The sequence below is a fragment of the Rhagoletis zephyria genome, unplaced genomic scaffold (assembly GCF_001687245.7).
Source record: "Rhagoletis zephyria isolate East Lansing unplaced genomic scaffold, Rhagoletis_zephyria_1.1 Rzeph_scaffold_03149, whole genome shotgun sequence".
Taxonomy (NCBI): Eukaryota; Metazoa; Arthropoda; class Insecta; order Diptera; family Tephritidae; genus Rhagoletis; species Rhagoletis zephyria.
In genome coordinates, this window is record NW_016160233.1 from 17,127 (window position 1) to 35,061 (window position 17,935).

Consider the following 17,935-nt stretch of genomic DNA (forward strand, 5'->3'; position numbering starts at 1 on the left):
TATAGATATACTTATTGTTACCGTTATAATTATAGAAATAGGGCCTAGAATTCTAAAAATCTCGCAAATCTCGAAATAGTTCCGAGAACGCCAAACATTCTAGAGACCTCGAAGTCGAAAATCTTAAAATAAGCCCGAAAATCCCGGAATAGTCCCTGGAATCCATAAATATCACGAAATAAATTCGAAACCTCGTTATAGTTTCGAAAATCTTAAACATCACGAAACAGTATCGAAAAACCCGAAATTATTTATTTCTACACTGAGTAAATAGCAAGTATTTAGCATGATAAAAATATAGTAAGGTAGAACCGCTGAGAGTTACTTTTAAAATTCTTGACGTTTCCAAACATTTTACTTTTTAAATTTACTCACGAACTCACACACACATTTTCATTTTCAATCTCAAGCAACAACAATTTCGAACAATCTTTACTTGCACACTGATAAAAACATATGACAAAAATAAAATAAAAGTACAGATAATAATTAATAATACAATATATTTAGATAAGGTTGAATTGCAAATCATATATTCTAAAATAAAAAAGGTAAGCTTATATTGATTGATATTATATTGATCACGCTCGGAAGAAAAAAAGTGAAATATAAGTATTTTGAAGTTGCCAATGTGCGACGCGTTCTTCAAGGAAAGTGGAAGGGGGTTCCAGAGCCTTGCCGCATTAATAAAAAAAACAGTCTTGAAGTGCATGAATAGTTAAATCTCGGAAGAATAAGACCTGGCGAACGTGTACTCTTTCAGAACTTAAATTTATTGTACAGATATTCCGGGCTCTTCGTGATAGATAATTTGAACATAAAAATGCAATTACGCGCGTTCAGGAAATTTTTTAAATCACAGCCAAGTATAGAATTACGCATAGATGAGAGATGATCGTATTTCTTTAAACCAAATACATACAAAAACCAATTCCGCACGCCATTATCGAGCAGTCGGGAGCATAAGAGATAATGGAGACTACCTCTGGTAGTTGAGGGATCTTCGAGATATTGTATTAAATAAAGGCGGGCGAAGGACACCCCTGTTATATTTTTCTTGGTAGACTAATGTCTAGCACTCAGGGAGAGAGGACGCCATGCTCTATTCTAGTAGAATGGAGAGGTACACTCTGTCAAACGTCTATGACATATCCATTGCTACCAAGACTGTCCTCACAAGGGTGGTTCTGGTTAAGACCTCGAGTTATCTTAGTGTTTATGGCGCAGGTTATATCTGGCACAGTTGAACCATGTGGAATTCCTATGCAGCTTCGTCTCTTGGACCGCAACTATCAGTATTCCATGCCAACCCATGAAGACGGTTGTCTCCTCGATTTTGTTCAGGAGTCCATTACAGTTGAATTGTAATATTTTCTTATGCCTTGGGACACTGATCGCAATATGGGGTGTTAGTGAGGTGTGGTGTTGCCTGCCGGACATTTGTTCCGTATGATGCTGTTGGCAGCACGCCTTGTGTTGGTAGTAGGCTGCACCGCAGAAGAGCTTATGCAGCACTGTAACAAGGAAGTTGCTCGTTCCTTCTCAAGTGGCGCCAGCCAAAACAGGAATTGCAACTGACTGATATCGCATTACGGTATATCCTGGGCCGATACACCTAACTGAAGGTCTGAGAAACTAGGCGCCGTTCGTTTGTCCTCGATCGTGAGTTGCCGCAGCGTGTAGGTGGGTTTGTGGTTGTGTTATGTTGTAAGGTGGTCGTCTTGTGGTTGCGTCGCTCAGTTGACCTTCGGTCGTCCATTGGGGCAGTCTGGGTATTTGGTGGGACCGGTGCGTTATGTGTGTTGTGCGTCACTGAGGCAGCCATGTTATTTGTTTGGTTAGAACAGCACGAGGTCACAAATAACGTGGTCCATTGTCGGTGAGTTCTAAGGCTTGAGCAGGCTCTAAGATGACTTCATCCTTTGCAGGTAAAACGCCTAACTGAAATCGAGTTTGAGTGTAATCATATCTGGCAAAGCGGAACAGATAAAGGTTTCAAATCCAGCGTTTGACATTATGCTATCCCTGAGAGGAAGAATGCGGAGGAGATATTTTCCCATCGACGAGCAACGTTTTAGATATTCGCCGACCTAAACAGGGTCAGGCCGCTGTTGGTCGATCAATGTACTCTCAGAATGCCGTACTTAAATATATATGTTGTTAGCTGTTTTCGGTTCCAAGCCAGAATTTTAAATGAATGAATTGAAAGTACTCGTTCAAACTACATGGTATATTTGTGGAATTATTAAAACTCAACGCGATTTTTGAGCAACTTAAAACTTTCACCTTATTGTGCTAGAATTTAATAAGCTATAAAACTGCAACCAACAAGTGAAGATAAGTTCGGTCGAAACCGAATTTTATATACACGACGCAGGTATCAACTATTGTCGTTCAAACTTTCGTTAAACTACCTAAAAGTATAAAGCAGTCTTATTTATTGTTAATAGATTGTTGTAAGTATAAACTTGGAGTAAATTAACGACATCATTTATTGAAATATAGTTTTCGAATATCCGAAAATTACCGTTATACGGGAAACCGGGCCAATTTAATCCGATTTTAATTATTTTCAATGAATTGCTTTTTCGTACCAGGGTTGATAAATCGGTTACCGAGATACACATTTGTGGTCATAAGTGGGCGGCGCCACGCGTAAAGTCCAAAAATGTATAATAGTCTAATTTTTTGCTCGGTGGTAATTTCAATAATCGATTTTGAGTCAATTAGCTTCAGTTTTCATGCCTCTGTAAATTACCGTTATATGGGCGGTGGGCGTGGCTATTTATTGCCCGATTTCAATGATTTTCAGCAAATTTCTTAGTTGGCTCCTAAGCAAGGCTCGTACAGAGTTTGGTAAGGATTTGTGAAGCAGCTACTAAGATACAGTATTTCGCCATAAGTGGGCGGGGTCACACGCCTTTTCCAAAAATTTCATAATAATATTATTTTGTACAAAAATTCTACTTCATATACTAATTTTCATCAATTTGGATAAATATTTACTGAAATATAATGGTCTTTGCATTTTTCGAAAATACCGTTATACGGCGTGGTTATTGTTCGATTTCGCCCATTTTCAATAGCAATCTCCCTTGGATAAAAGGTATGTAGTGCTTGTAACTTGTTAAATACATACTTGTTTAAATATACTTTGAATAACTTTTAAGGTTGATTATTGTTCATAGCTTTTTATATATTTCAGGAAAATTTTCTTATAGAATAAACACATCTTTTTTAAAATAAAATAAAATTGCATATATAATACACGCTATTATCCTTGCTAATTATAAAATATAACCTNCAACAATTATTGATCGAAACACTCGTTGGCCTGAAGCCTATCCTCTTAGAGAAGCCACAGCAAAATCAGTTGCTACTATTTTCTTCAAAGAGTATATACCACGTTTTGGGGTACCTGCTAAAATTACAAGTGATCAAGGTGTTCAGTTTACATCCAATATATTCAAAGAATTAGCAAAGTTTTTGGGATGTCAGTTAATCACAACCACTGCATATCATCCTCAAGCTAATGGCATGATTGAACGTCTACACAGGCAGTTGAAAGCTTCAATTTTGGCGAGGGGAAATTCTATAAATTGGTCGGATGAACTTCCTCTGGTCTTATTGGGTTTAAGGTCTTCATTCAAGGAAGATATTAAATCTACTGCAGCAGAATTAGTTTATGGTCAAAATTTACGTTTACCAAGTGAACTCGTAGTTCAATCTGAAAATAATTTTAATGTTAATGAGTTTCTTACAAAAATTAAACATCATTTTCAAAGTTTTCATTCAGGCATATCTCATCACCAAAATTCAAGTAAAATTTATATACCGAAAGATTTGCGATCATGCAAACAAGTTTTTGTACGTGTTGACAGTAATAAGCCGGGATTGAAACTTCCATATGAAGGACCATATGAAGTCATTGAAAAACATCCAAAATATTTCAAAATACAGATACACAACACGCATAGGAATATATCGGTTGACAGAGTTAAACCTGCATTTATAGAAAATAATTTTAACAATGTTCAGACAAAACCAAAAAAGCGAGTTACATTTTGTTTGATTTAAATAATTTCAATGTATTTTACTTTTTAACGAAGGGGGAGTATATGTAGTGCTTGTAACTTGTTAAATACATACTTGTTTAAATATACTTTGAATAACTTTTAAGGTTGATTATTGTTCATAGCTTTTTATATATTTCAGGAAAATTTTCTTATAGAATAAACACATCTTTTTTAAAATAAAATAAAATTGCATATATAATACACGCTATTATCCTTGCTAATTATAAAATATAACCTCTTCAGGTAACCTCTCAATTTTTGCTCGAGTTATCGTGTACACGGACAGACGGACGGACGGACATACAGACATGGCTTAATCGACTTCTCTTTTCATTCTGATCATTTATGTATACATTTGTCTATATCTATCTCGATTTTTTTAGGCTGTTACAAACAACCGTTTTGCGAGCAAAGTTATAATACCCTGTGCATAAGTGCGCTCGCGTATAATAATTATTTATTATAGAAATTAAAATTGAAATGCTTGAAATTGAAATGAAGAATTAAAAGTACTCCTTCAAACTACTTGGTATATTTGTGGAATTATCGGAACTCAACGCGATTTTTTAGCAGCTTAAAACTTGCACTTTAATATGCTAGAATTTAATAAGCTATAAAACTGCATACCAAAAATTATTACAAAAATTAAAATTAAAATGCTTGGAATTGGGATGGATAGTTTGTGGAATTTTTATAACTTTTGTACAAAGTCTGAAATTTAAATTTATATGGTATTTGTTAGATACAGAGCTATACTTTCATACAAAAGTAATGGACCTTAGCTGAAGCTAAGCTACTCTATTAATCCGTGGTAAAGCGCATGGTAGTGCCGAGTGGCACCAGTCGGAAGCAGAATTGTGAAAAACCACGAAAGGGGGCGTCCATAAATTACGCAAGTAACTAATTGACTAACTCCTGGTAGTGTAGACAGAGTCGGTGGTGAATACAGCCTAGGGCATTACCTTGTAAAAACAATCGCTTAAATACACGACAAGTAGTCGATCGGTAATCGACGGAGTTCACTTGTTAGCTACCGATTCAACAATCTAGAAGTCGCTCCTAGTGATGTGAATAGTATCGAGTATCGAATAGTATGTATTTAATACTGTTGAGCAATTTGAGTATTCGGTGATTATCGAAAAAATTATGTAGATACTCGATACTCAATCATCATCGCTAAAATATATTTTCATAACAAGCGTCGCCAAAGCAGTGTAACGGGTTGTAAAATTTACAATTTGAGGAGCAGTATATAACCAGCTTTCAAAATGATAATTTACCGGAACACAACGTGGATCAAACAAAGGGAAATTCTGTTTGCTGTGATTTGAATAAAAAATGTAAGCAAGCTCACAAAAGTTTTTTAGAGTCTGCCATTGTCGAGGGTAATCAATATATGCAAGAAGATTTATTGGAGAGACATCGAGATCCGCTCGCGTGGTGGAAAGAATAGGAAAAATATATCGCCAAATAGCTGAAATAGTTAAAAAGTTCACTAGTTTCTATGTAATGTTTTGGTATAAGGGATTTTTAACGGAATAATGTAAAAGTATCGCATACTTTTATTCGATACTTGTTTCCAAACTGTCGACCATCGATGGATTGAAAGTATCGAAAATTTACATCACTAGTCGCTCTCCCGTGCTGCAGGGATCCCAGAGCAATATAGGAAACTCTCGTCATCTTCAGAGAGCTCCTTCGCAGCAATGAATAGTGGCTTATGATTATTATTCCTTCTCTTGCAACTTTTGCTCTTATGTTTCAATTTCTTATGAACTCCACGATTAGCGTGAACCCAGTTTAGTCCGTTTACAAAAATTTTACTATATTGGGAATCAAATTTTCAATTAATTCATATTAAGGCACAAATAAAAGTATGTTTAAACTTGCCTCATGCTACGATCAATGCCTCCTGATGATCTGAGTCGATGTTGGTAGTCACGAAAGCGTGCTCTAGGAACATGTCACCTATTTGCTTCATGTATGGTCCCTCTTTGCCCAAGCTAGTTGGCTTGCATGAGTGAGATCTGAAGGTAGTATGTTTTCTTTACGTAAGCCGCTCTGGCGTTTATATTTGTTCAGCTCCTGTACCAGTTATAACACAGTATATATGTGACTTTGTGTGACGTGCTATCGTTAGTGTTCAGATTAAATTAATTTCCAACATATTCCCTGGCAACCGTGCTCATAAATATGTATTGCGCCTCCATAAGCCGTTGGTTTGTGTCACTTGATAAGGTGTTCTGCTCCAGCGTCTCTTGTGGACAATCATCTGCACAAACTCTTTTGCTTTTATGTGCTGGAAATGTCTGCCTGCTTCGCTAGTGTACCGCCGCCGATATACATAATTGGTGCAAGAGGATATGCTAAAAAAATTTTAATTTATTACATTTTTACAAAAATATTTGCAAATTTATTTCGTTTAAGCTACGACGCACCCCAATTCCAAGAATAAAACATAAACAATAGCAACGAACTTCAAATACATATGTGCATAAATATGTATGTACATATCATACAAAGTTGTATTCTGACGGATGCGTTATTGGTTTCATAAATTATGGCGAAAATTTCTGGAATTTATAAAAGCTTTACATACAATAAAATTGAAAATACAAAATTTGGCATGCATTTAATCTTTCTTATTTAAGCAATATTAAAGATTACGTACACTTTCTTAATAAATTTGCTAAGCAGCTTCCTTAGTTTTTTTCTGGATTTTTGAATGCAGCTCTGTGAAGAAATTGAGCGAACTGGAAATCAGTCTGCCTCAGCGGAGGCGAATTCATATCGTCGCCTGGGTAAAAGATTGTCGTATGTTACGCACGTACGTATGACGCTTACGACAATATTTTACCCAGGCGACGATATATATACATAAATAATCATATACATATAAATTCGCCTTGGCCTCAGCTGTTCAATTCCAGTTCCCTCATGTCTCGCACAGGGTTGCATTGAAGAATCAGATAAAAACTTTACGATAACAATTTTTGGAATAATTTTGTACAGCAACTGGTACAGTAACATTTGAAAATAACACGTATATGCTAGGATGTATGGGTATGTATGTACATATGTACATACGTGTAGTTCATTGCCATTGTTTCTATCATAGCGCAATAGCACTGCTTATAACGGCGGAACGGAGCAGAATCGCGACGGTAGGAATAGGTGAAAATCGTAGGTATACCAGTTATGTATATACATACATATATTATTACGTTCCGTACCAACAATAACATATAGAACAGTGTTTACAGCTTTGATTTGTTTGATAGTTGAAGAGAATAAAATTGTACACAGAAAATAGATTTATTTGTGTAACGAAGAAGATATATTAATATATTTATGTTTCAAGTTTGAATATATTTGCGCATTATTTTTGCTACAAAACTGTCAAATCGTAGTCAGAAAACGGAGAGGACCTAAAATCAACAGATGTTTACGATTTCCACCGTTCGCGCCGTCTTTCCCCGTCCTTTATAACCAGGGCCGCCAAGAGAAAATCCGGGTTCGGTACTAAATATAGAAATGGCCATCATTTGCATGTGAACGCTTTTACATTTACTAGAATATGAATACTGAGTAACCAAATTTATTAACATAGCAAAATACATAATTTATCCCTTCCAACTTAATTTTCGGAAAAATCTGGGCCCTTAGAAAACTTTACTAAAGTATAACAGACAATACTCCTGTGAAAGTGGTATCAAATCCTAAATACTATAAATTTATTACTTGTTCGACGCAGAACAAAATTAATTTGAGATTTGATTCGTCGGACAAATCAAAAAAAAAAAAATTTTTTTATTCTGGTTGGATAACTAAAAAATAAAATTTCTATTTTTGTTTTATTCGTTAACCAAATAGAAAATAATTTTTTTTTTGATTTGATTTGCTTTTATTCTACCTCTTTTCAGCGATGGTGACATTGTGACGGTGAGCCTGGAGAGTGCAACCGGAGAACTCTGGTTGATCTCTGCTTATATGGCGCACGAGGACGGGGTGGAGCCACCTCCGCGCTTAATAAGGAATGCAGTGGCAGAAGCTAGACGCAGGAGGGTCCGCGTTGTTATTGGGTCTGACGCTCAGCTCAGACATCAACACTAGAGGTGAGTCACTCTTTAACTTTATTCTAAAGGAAAATTTATGTATATGTAATAGGGGGAGCGACCCTACTTTTGTAACGGCAAGTAGAGAAGAGGTTTTAGATATCACGCTGGCCTCTTCTGATATAATGTCCCGTATATCTGGCTGGAGAGTCCTTAGTGACCACTCCTTCTCGGATCATCGGTACATACAATTTGCTTTGGACGAAGCGCGTTACCACAAAGGTGGTTGCCTATGCCGATGATGTAGTATTGATAACAAAAGGAAAGTTTCCGGAAACACTGTTTGAGCTTATGCAGGGTTACTTGAGCTTGGTTGAGAACTGGGCTTTTAGCTGCGGGCTGGGTGTAAATCCCAGCAAAACGGAGCTTGTTCTCTTTACTAGAAGGTATAAGTACCGCATTGCCGTCTTCCCTCAATGGGTGGTCTTTCTCTAAGGCTCTCTGACAGGGTGAAGTACTTGGGCTTGATCCTTGACAGTAAGCTTTCGTGGAAGCCTAACGTGGAGGAAAGAATCAAGAAGGCTACAGTAGCACTGTATTGTTGCTGAGGGGCCATTGGCAAGCGCTGGGACCTTTCGCCGAAGGTAGTGCATTGGCTTTAGGAAACTATTATCAAGCCAATCTTATTATATGTTGTACTCGTCTGGTGGAACGCACTCGACAAGGCCTACATCGTCAAGCAGCTGGAGAAGGTGCAAAGAGCTGCCTTAATTGGAATCAGTGGGGCACTTCGAACCACACCTACTCTTGCGCTTAATGCCATGTTACATATTGTGCCTATAGATATAGCTGGCAGAGTTGCCGCTGCGCGAGCCGCAGTAAGGCTAAGAGGGGTGGGCTTCAAATTCACCTCAAGCTATAGGCACTCCAGAATTCTAAGAGACTTCGGGTTCCTACCGACTCGGACAGACCACTGCACGCCGGTTCTGGGTCGGAATGGATCTTTTACCACCCACATCCCGGCGAGGGGAGACTGGGAGAGGTGTAGTATCTGCAATCGAGGACCTGTAAACTTATTTATAGATGGATCGAAGCTGGATGGGAAGATTGGCGGAGGTGTCTTCTGCGAAGAGCTCTCCATCAACTTGAGGTTATCTGATCACTTTAGTGTTTTCAGGCTGAGGTGGCCGCGATAAAAGAGGCCTCGGATTGGTTGCTCTTTAGTGTAATATCTGTCAAGGAGGTAAATATTTATTCTGACAGCCAAGCAGCCATCAGGGCTCTTGGCTCCCTCACTGTGCGTTCGAAAACGGTGAGGGAGTGTTTGACTTCCCTATCGACCGCGTCTGATTACTTTGCTATTAAGCTTATTTGGGTTCCAGGTCACAGCGAAATCGCTGGCAACTGCATGGTTGATGAGCTTGCAAGACAGGGAACCCTCGAGGAATTACTTTCGGATAGGGACTGTCTGGGGGCTCCCCTGACCTCGTGTCGTCTGCTTCTGGACAGATGGGCGTTTAGTCAGCTCAGTGAGCGCTGGGCGAAGACCTTGAAGTGCAAGGTGGCAAAGTCTTTCTGGCCACGGGTGGACCGGGGCGGTCTGAGGAGCTCTTGAGACTACGCAAGCTGCATCTCTCACTATTGGTGGGAGTGCTTACTGGTCTCTGTATGATTGTAAACCATGCTGTAAGCCTGAATGTTGCGGATAACATGATGAGCTCTCGGGAGTGGACATCAGTCGACTGAAGAGCTTCGTTTTGTGCACGGAGCGTTTCTCCGACAAAATGCCATAGGTGTCGTCTTTCTCCCATAGCTTCCTCCCTCTTTCCCCTACCCTCCCTGCATCCCTTTTTTCCCTCGCCCTCTGAGGGCATCACAACGGACAGCTTAGTCGAGTCCACACGCGGAGGCAGCCCGCTTACCTAACCAAACCTAACCTAGGTAAGCCGTAGTGTAGTAGTTAGCAGTGCGCGCGACCACTCCGCAGGCTTGGGTTTAAGTCCTGGGCAAAAAATATAACAAAAAGGTTTTTTCTTAACAGCAGTCGCCCCTCTGCAGGCAATGGCAAACCTCCGAGGGTATTTCTGCCATGAAAAGCAGCTTCTCATAAAAATACATCCGCCGTTCGGAGTCGGCGTAAAACTGTAGGTCCCTCCCCTTTGTGTGACAACATCAAGGCGCACGCCACAAATCGGAGGAGTGAAGAAAAGAGATAAAGAAAAGGACAAAGACAAAGACAGAGACAGAGATAGCGCAAGATATAGGGATAAAGATAAAGAGAAAAACTCAACTCGCCCCACCTCAACTCAAGCCACCTCACCTCACCGCAATTCACCTTAACTAACCACAACTCAACTCACCTCATCTTGCCTGAAGTCATCTCACTTCAACTCACCTTTAATCACTTCAACTCTTCTCATTTCAACTCAACTCACCCCACCTAAACTCACTTAAATTATTGTGGTGTCAACCACTGGGCGAACACTAGTTAAGCTAACTTGATAAAACGCAAATCTACTCACGAGGTACATATTTTAGTCTAAAACAAATTCATATATGTAAATATACATACATACATATATGCATGTAAATAAATGCAGTATACACACTCCACATTAAATCACAACAAACAACGTCAACAAATTAAAGCATTCTATTTTTATATAAGAACAGAACCTTAAGTTTCTCTTCAAATAAAATTGCAGGCATATTAGCCGGACGCGCGTCATTTAGCCAGAGAATCATAAATTATTAGCTCAAAAATTATGGCTTTCAGTCATATGTATTAGACTGCATCACCAAAAAAGTTGCGATTTTTCCGTTGAAATTACAGTATCTATTGCATTTGCAGACTTCCACCACAATATTTCGGAAAAATCTCAAGATTTACGTGAGCTGGACCGATTTAAAAATACATACCTCCAAAAATGGAGTTTTTATGAGTAAAAATAGTTTCTTAAAATATTTTTTTAAAAAATCCTTTCAGATGATAAAGCAGTTTTAGCTTAAAAAATCTGCATAAAAATATTGAAAAATTTGTCAACGGAATTATAAAAGTAAAATTTTTGATGCTGTTTTTTAACTTCATCTTTATTCATTTCTATTTAGACATACATATATTCACCATTCATCTTATCGTTTCATCTAACGTTTAACAGCATACATTTAGGAGGCATTTCCTCCGCTAACTACCCACCATTTCCGCAGCACTTGCAGACAAAGAAGTTTCTCTTCAAAAAGTTGCTCATACGCCTCTGTCTGCAACATAAGTTGTGTTCTTTTACAAAATTATCCAGTAACTTGCCAGTAATTCTCCAGTAACTTAATTTCTGAGAATTCGTTCTCATAGCACAAAAGTACAAGAACGCAAAACCAGTAATAATTTGCAAGTTTTACGAACAGCTGATTAATTTGTTATTTATTCGCGGCTAGTTCCTAATAAAACAATATGTAGATTAGACCGTTCGTTATTTTAACTATTTTTTTAAATAGTAGATACTATATTTAAATAGGTTTATTTTGTCAATTTGAACTATGAAAACCTCATAAACATTTCTTTTATTAGTTTTAATTCCACCCAACAACATGCGATCAGCTATTTTTTCTCACTTGCAAGTTCTTACTAACAAAAATTTATTCAGTAAAAACTAACAACTTCTCCTCAAAAAGAAATGGAAATTTACGCTCTCAATTTCCCCTTTCTTACAAGTTTTTTGGGCACAAGAACGGCAAAACGTGATAATTAGTACAAAATGGTACAAACTATCGCGTACAAGAACGCTACTATATTTGGGACTTCTTTTCGCGGGATTTAAAAAGTTTAACCGACTTATATATGTAAATATATTAGGGTGGTAAAAAACGTAAAAATTTGTATTGCGTTTGAGGCCCTTTTTATTGAAGTGAAGAAGTCTGATGAGGTTATGTGGTGATCCCCGAAACAGCAGTTATAACATCCACCATTTATAATACAATTTAACAATAGCTTTTGTTCGTTTTTCCACAATAATTTTTCAAATAAAAATTTTTTAATATGATTTATTAATAAAATAATAACAAAACTTAAAAATGTTAAGCTCTCACCCCTAGAATTTTTCTAAATAAAAAAAGAATCACACAAAATCAAATCACAAGAAATTGTCCACGTATTTTATATAGGGGAAAATACTTTTCGTAATAATGGTATAGGAATATTGAAAATCAATATTTTTTGATCGGAAAACTCTGTTTCTCTTTGGAAGACTTCCAGTGATAATATCCAATTGTTTTTTTTAACCATTTTTTAATACTGACGAATTTTTACTGGTCTCCCATTTCATTTTATGGAAGACCTATAAAAAGTTAATATTAAAAAATTGTTTGAATGAACAATTGAGAATTATTATTGGAAGTCGCCTTAAGAGAAACAGAGTTTTCCAATCGAAAAATATTGATTTCCAAGAATTTTATACCATTTCCACCAAGAAGTGTTTTTCCCCATATAAAATTCAGGGGTTTTGAATCCGTTCTAAATATCTTTTTTAACAAAAAAAATATGGGTGGTCTTTTTTCCATTTAGGAAAATCCTGAGTGAGAGGTTAACATTTTAAAATTTTTTTCCCCTTACGTATTTTTGAACCACCCCATTTAACAAACCCGTACATACATATTTGAAAAATAAAAAATAGTCAATACGTCAAATTTAGAAATAGAAATGTTTCCGAACAGCGCACATTAGGTCAAATGATTACTTTTTCTGTGCGAAATTAATAGCAGCTAAAATACTGCATTATTTTAATGTAAAAAGATTTAAAACATAAAAAACAGTGTAAATGCAGTAAATAAAATGTGAAAACATGACTTGGCTTTCGTAAAGCAGATTTTCTGCTTTTTTGCACGTTCAAATGGTTAGTATACATATGTGTTTAAGTAGTACTCAAAAACATTGTCCATTTAGATTGGTTTTGGCACAAGTTATTTCTTTCTCTATTCACTTTGTGTAAAAAATTTCGGAATTTCAATCCGTGAATTCTCTCAAGGATTTGCATTTATGCGAAGGCTGCTCATCAATGGTCTTTGCGAATCGACGCAAGTGTCTTTGTAAAACAGCTATAGTTAGGCTACAGGAGATGAAATGTAATCCAAATTGAGGTTGCTATTTTTGTTTTTTGCTTTCGCATACTTCCATTTTCACTATTTATCACCATTAAAATGAACTATTTATCGCCAAAAAATTTAGGCTAAGCTATTTTTAGCAAAAGGGAGGACAGAACCGCAATTTTTGAAGATAGCTAAAAATTCGGAAAAATGTTAGCTTTCGTATTTTAGCATTGTAGCGACAGCGAAAGTTAGAATCCGGCTGCTGATGGACACAGTTGGCTTTTTGATTTCGAAAAGACGTTCATCAGCGAGATAGGCTATGTTTTCAGATCTAAATATTTGTGCATCCTTTCCAAATTGTTTTCCATAATTTTCGTATTTCTTTGATAAATAATTACAAAAAGACGCGTTTTTTCTTCCAGGAGTTTCATGGAACTTTCGCAAATATCTGCAGCATCAAATTTTTTTCAACATATTGACAACCGAAAAAAGCTTTAACTTTTTGCGAATATCCAATCAGCCAAACTTTAAACAACTCGCTTTTTGTAATAGCATGATAGACCAGAAAAACCTGTTTTTCTTGCAGACGGCTAAAAACGGCGGGTTAAGTAAAATGAAATCAACTCATTACATCTTAATTTATCCATTTCCTTTTCCATTTTGTTTGCCGAAAGTTAACACAATTGTAAAAGCTTACTTAAAATCGTAAATGGAAATACATAAGCAAATTGTTGAGGATATGGAAATAAGTCAGTTTTTCTGCAAACAAATGATAATAAGGCACTTTTTTAAATTGGGACAAAGATACTCACTTATGGTTTTGTTTTCCATTTAAAATTTTCCTTTAATTATTCCAACTTTACAAAAAAATGCATTGAAACTTACAAAATGAACTGGTTGCGGAAACAACGTATCAATGACGTTTTCAAAGTCTAACTGGTTTATTGCTGTCTAACGGTGTTTATTATTTTACAAAAAAAAGTGAAGTTTCTGTTATTTTGGAGTATTCCCTACAGAATGGCAACAAAAAATAATGTTAAACTGCCTTTACGAAATTGGACTGTCGCACAGCCAAATGAATCATTTGACCTAATGTGCAGCGGTATTCCGAATATCATGCAAACAATAAGAGCAGGATTTAGATATCCGATCAGATACTCGGCTAATGAATTGAAAAATTCGCTCGATTTTGTTATCCAAACTTTTAGTATACGTATATTAAATAATATAATATATTAATATAAAAAAATAAACAAGTCTAAGTTCTGGTGAAGCCGAACATTAAATACCCAGCGCAAGTATTAAATATAGTTTTCTCGCCTTTCAGAAAACTACTGTTACATGGTAAGCTACCCCTGGCTTTAGTCCTATTTCAAACATCTTCGATAGAACGTTCAATTAGAAATAATTAGATAAAATTACCTAGTTATATGTGGGCGGTATCACGCCCATTTTCCAAACTTCCATAATAATGTTACTTCTTTTGAAAGGATTGTTTTTGGTATCAATTTTGTTAAATTAGTTTCCTTAAATTTAGAAAAAGGTATCGCAGTTTTTCTGAAATTTTATTGTTATATGAAAAGTGGGCGTAATTTTAGTCCAATTTCAATAATTTTCAACGTTTTGCTTTCATGTGGCAAGAACAATAACCATACCGAGTTTGATACAAATTTATGGAACGGTTACCGAGATACACATATGTGGGTGGTGCCACGCCCCTTTTCCAAAATTTTATCATGAACGCATTTTTTGATAAAGAAATATTGCAAGCATCAATTTTGAATAAATTTGCTTCAGTAGTTACTGATTTATCGAATGTTTCTTATTTCTCTAAATTACCGTTATATGGGATACGGGCGTAGTTATTGTCCGATTTGAAAAATTTTCGGCCATTTGGTATGCTGTAGAAAGGCCAACAACTGATCCAGAAATTGGTAAAGCAGTTACCAAGATATACACATGTAATCATAAAATAAGCTAAAAAAGCCAAATCAAAATTTTATTTATGGCAAAGAAAAATAGTTAAATTAGCAAATCAAATATTTTTGGTCATTATTATAACTTCATAAGTGTGTTAATGTTTAAAATACAAATCGTCGTTTAAAGTACAAAACCGCGTATTAGCAAAATGCAAAACCGCGTATGTGAGGTAACATAAATTATTTTCTAGAGAGGAGCAACACTCATATTTCGAAATGGTTCTCTTTTTTATAAAAAAAAAATCACATTTCTGGCTAGTATATTTCAAGACGAATGGATAAGGATTGAGCCAAGAACTTGTGTTGTTCTTACAGGAGTTCGCCCTGGCCTTGAAACCTTCCGTAAGTCGCCTAACCCTGTGGTAAAATTTTCGGGCATTCTTACTGTCGGCCAGCATCTCAGGCTCTTCGCACTTACGTTTTCGGCCGCTCTCTTCTTATTGCGCAAATACGTCTCGCTTCATTATTCATAATATAATTTTGTAAATTGAATAAACGCATGTTAAAAATATCGCCAAAAGCGTAAAAAGTACAAAGAAAAAATCGAATAAAAAACATTTTCTAGCGTGGGGCACTTGCAGTTGAATTGAAGTGATTTACATAATTCATTAGCAATAATTGGCAATAATATTTCATTCAATATTTAAACTAGATAACATAGACCTAAAATTGTTATTGCGCAAACACGAATTTGAATTTTTTCATAAATTTTTAAACATTTGGGATTGTTTTTTATTTGACAACCACAGCGAAAGTCTTTTCAAGTTTAGTAGGTAATTGTGCTAATTTAATTATTTGTTGATGAGGCCTTGACAAATTCAAATCCATAAACTTTGCATAACAAATAAACTCTTTATCCTCGAGCGCACTAAAATTGCTAATAATAATACAAATTTCATTAAATCCGACTCCTCTTCATTTGATGCATTATTTATTTGTTTAAAGTTGGGAAATTTTTTCATAATATACTGGTATGTATGTCAGTAATATTTCTCGGTGTCTAAAAACAAAAAAGTCTGTCTCACATGTAGCTAAAAGTTCGATGTGGGGATCTCGTCATAATAACCTTAGGTGCTAGCAATTTACCGTCTTAAAATCCGATATAATCCTTTTCTGAAGAAAAGATAATATTTTCATTCCAATTTTTTTCGAAAACGAAATAGATTTCTCTTAAATACAGCATGAAGTATGTATTCGTTTATTTGGCTTTACATTCAAAAATCGAATACAAAAATTAACGAACAAAACTAATAATTATTCCAATATAACATGTTAAACGAAAATAAATACAATATAAATAATTTATTTATTTTGGTTCACAGAAATTAGTATTACACTTTGAGTATCGTTTAATAGTTCTAAGCATATTGTCAAGTGTGGTATAAAAACTTGCATTTTTCAAATGCACCAACATCTACGTAAATTTCTTTATCAAGAAGTTTGTTAGCTTCCCTTAACAATTTTTTACACGCATTTCCTTCAAAAACTACTCCATGCAAATTTCTACAATTGAAGTCTGGGCACTTAAACGAAACCCGGGACATTTTAAGGTTGTACCGGGACACCAGGTCAAATAGTCCAAAACCATTACATATGCGGGAAAACCGGGACGTCTGACAGCCCTAGATAAAGGGCGTTCTTCAACCAAATTCTGAAGTAGGGCGTTCTTGAAAAGTTTTCTGAGATAGAACATTATCGATCTGGCTGCAGATATAGATAGATCTTCCACTCAGGTGCCGATATAGTGGTTTCCTTTTAAAAATAAAACTAAAATAAAAGAGTCAACAGTGCAACAGAGTCTAAGCGGTAGAACTTATAGCCTTATCAATCAGAGCAACATTCCCATCATCCTGTTAACCCAGTTTCCTAGACCTTGGTTTCTTGGTTTTGTAGACGGTTTCTCGAATATTTATATAGACGGTTTCTGTCTCTATCTCATAGATGGCTTGCTAATTATTCGTATTAAGGACCTAAATCGTTAATGGATGGGACGCCACTAAAAAGTCTAGCCGCGTCAATTCGCAGCCCCGAGGTGGCAAATTCACACCACCGAGACGGCTGATAACACTATTGTGGCATAGGATGTGTGGCATGGCGCGCCATCCTGCTGAAACCAAAGATCGTTCAAGTCCATGTATTATAATTCCAGACATACAAAAATCGTTTTCAAAGGAAGTTATGCCAATGATGTAACCGCTCCAAAATTCGCACCAAACACTTACTCTTTGAGGCGGCGCACAGTGGTTTCTGGACGGAAAAAATTCCAAATGATGAAAATTAACAAAAATATTTTTTAAAATTTTTTCTGAATAGCTATTTTTTCTGTACTATTGCTGGCAGCAGGTTTTTCTGAATATTTTTTATAAAAGTTTGATTAATAAGTTCCTTAGCTGGATGAAAAATATTTAAAATCTTTTATGATTTTTATAATAGGTATGGATAATGCCTTAGATAGAATATAAAATATCGTTGCTCCAGTTATCATGGTCTTAATTGAACATAAATCAGTTAATCGAAAGAAAATATGTATAAGAGTATGCGATTAGGAGGTCTATAAAATAAGCTCCACTCTTCTCCAAGCTGAGTACTATATTTTAGTATTAAGTACATTCTGCGCAATCTGATAGTTGTGGCAGCTGGTCACCTTGGCCGTTTGAGGTCTTCAAATGTCCGTATTAGCTCAAAATCTTGATGAAGTCAATTGTGTTATCTACTGTGTAAAAGCACTTGTTGATGATATACAAAT

General features: G+C 36.0%; 2 long non-coding RNA genes across 3 annotated transcripts; both read right to left on the minus strand.

Annotated features, from left to right (window-relative positions):
• Positions 1-973: 973 nt before the first annotated feature.
• Positions 974-2,494, minus strand: LOC108368501 (uncharacterized). The gene is made up of 2 exons (XR_001848378.1): positions 2,287-2,494; positions 974-2,221 (listed from the first exon to the last, which is right to left on the minus strand). It is a non-coding gene; the product is annotated as an uncharacterized LOC108368501 (long non-coding RNA).
• Positions 2,495-6,210: 3,716 nt separating this feature from the next.
• Positions 6,211-6,840, minus strand: LOC108368500 (uncharacterized). Of its 2 annotated transcripts, none has more exons than XR_001848376.1 (3): positions 6,748-6,840; positions 6,515-6,649; positions 6,211-6,442 (listed from the first exon to the last, which is right to left on the minus strand). It is a non-coding gene; the product is annotated as an uncharacterized LOC108368500 (long non-coding RNA). The 2 variants fall into 2 exon arrangements; XR_001848377.1 differs by having other exon boundaries at positions 6,515-6,665; positions 6,748-6,834.
• Between the last annotated feature and the right edge of the window lie 11,095 nt (positions 6,841-17,935).